At 35.7% G+C, this 2,225-nt stretch overlaps 1 protein-coding gene across 6 annotated transcripts in view; it reads right to left on the reverse strand.

Moving 5' to 3' along the window:
* The window catches only part of rap1gap2a (RAP1 GTPase activating protein 2a), a 170,005-nt gene that overhangs the window by 31,272 nt on the left and 136,508 nt on the right, over positions 1-2,225 (reverse strand). The gene's annotated exons all lie outside the window — the stretch shown is intronic.

The raw sequence follows: 2,225 nt of genomic DNA on the forward strand, positions 1-2,225 counted from the left end.
TTATGGATGATTTTATGGATTAAATTTTATGTATTATACTTGAATAAATACAGTACTAAAAATCAACTTCACATGAAGAGGAAAAACATCTTCTGAACTGTCTTGTTTCGTTGACATTTCRTATATTTACCTGTATATTATAGTGCTTTTCCTGTCAGAACACACTTTCAGCCTCTCTGTTCTCCACTCTGCAATCTGATTTTGTGTTTCCAGCAGATGCGGGAACGACGGCGCTTCAAGGTCGCCGCAGCACAAAAAGTGCCTGCTTCTCGCCAAAGCCATCCTCTGCTTCCTGTATCTCACCCCGCTGATCGCCCACCTATTGTAAAGTGCAGTGTGTCTTTTATCATTCGGAGAGAAAATTTAAGCTGAAATTCTTATGGTAAAAAAAGAAAGGTGCACTTTGAGTAATAAACGCCTCAGAAACATCACTTCTAATCATCTCATAAGGAAAACCCTTTTTTTACTAAATGTGCAGCAGAGTAAGAAGTCACGACTTGTGTCAGTACGACAGCACTTTTAATCTGATTCCATTAAACCACAGGTTCTCTTGTGATAGATTTTTCTTCTCCTCAGTGACAGCACATTTTGATTGAAATTTTGTGGTCAGGAAATCATCGTTCAGACAGTAAATCCTCCGTCTCTCTGTTGCGCCTCAATCTATCCAAGTGAAAATCCCATCTTTTGTGACATGTTTTGTTGGCAAAAAGAAGCTCGGTTAAAAAAACAACCTAGAGATGCAAAAATATTTGATTGATGTGAGGAATGGGAAATCAAAATGGGAGAGTGTCCCTGAGAAGCAGTTTTGTGGGTCTCTTACTGGTATTGTCAGTTCAAGATAAAGCTGAAGGAACTCGACTAAAAAGAAAAAAAAAACAGAAAGGAAATAAAAAGGAATGTTAGAAAAAAATGAAAGAATGTACAAAATGAAAAAAAAAACTTCTTCATGTATAATCTTATGTGAATTCAGAGCTGAGAAATCCTTGATTGATTACGTATCGCCTGTTGTTTTTTAATGCCAGAGTTCTGAACTAAGGCGATCCRGTTGGTTAAAGCTTGAAAATAACGTCAGAGGCAGCTGGTATAAGTGGGTWAGTAGGGCTATGCCCTCCCTAGTGTTTACACCAAAAATGGTAAAATACCTAAAAAGCACAAATTAAAAAAAAAATAATTGTACCACATTTTGTGAAATTTACAACAAAAATAGAGCCAAACTGTCTGGAGAAAATCCCAGAGTTTTTTCAAACTTCTCACAGCCCCGTTCATTTAATGTCTTTCATGGTGCAGAATGATTGACGGACATCTTGTCCAGCCCAGGGCCAGTTTTGTTCAGCCCAGGGTCAACCCACAGCCACAGGCTTTAGCCAATAAGAGCACAAGTTTATGTGGGTGTGGTTTGGTGTAGACTGAGTCAGTGAGATGGAAAGCAAGATTAGCATAAACAAGGTGAATTATTTAATTTCTCAACGTTTTCCTTCTTGTCTTTTGCAAATACAACAAAAATAAAGGCAGCGAAATCAAAGTTTTTGTTTAACCTGGTTTCTATTAATTTATAAATTTTTTACAGTTGTCTTTTAGGACATTATGTCAATTTCGAGGAGGTTTTCTTTATTTCAAATTGGATGCTTCTGTTAGAATTCAACCTGCAGCATTGCTCAGCAGGTTGTGAAACTAAAACATTCGTCAGTAAAATTGACTGAGACATGCTTGTTTTTGTGTTAGATGTGGCAGCCATCTTGAATTAAATTGACACCAGCAGTTCGATATTTACAGATAAATATCTAATGATTATTTTCCAAAAGTTTCATTAAAATTCTTCTGTTTATGAGATATTTTGCTAAAAGTCCGACACAAACACACAGACACAGACAAAAACAAAGGCAAAGGGATGAGTAAAGTACAACAGATTTACAGGTTTAAAGTTTGTTTGTGGAGCAAATCATCTCAAGTACCTGCATAAGCATTTTTATATTTCCCCTTGCTCTAACGGTAATCTCTGTTTTAATGTCAAGTACACATATAAAAAGGGATTACAGCGCTCCACCTTCGAGACCAGGATTTGTTTTACTCCATAAAATCACCATATTCATTTTAACTACACCAAAAATGTAAGAGAAATAAACAAAACAAGTTTTACTTGAACTAAATCCAAAACTGAACTGAGGTTTAATGTAAAATACTTTATGTGTATAAATGTTTTGCAAAACAGTTCAAATGAAAAAAAA

This window comes from Austrofundulus limnaeus, unplaced genomic scaffold (genome assembly GCF_001266775.1).
Source record: "Austrofundulus limnaeus strain Quisiro unplaced genomic scaffold, Austrofundulus_limnaeus-1.0 Scaffold334, whole genome shotgun sequence".
Taxonomy (NCBI): domain Eukaryota; kingdom Metazoa; phylum Chordata; class Actinopteri; order Cyprinodontiformes; family Rivulidae; genus Austrofundulus; species Austrofundulus limnaeus.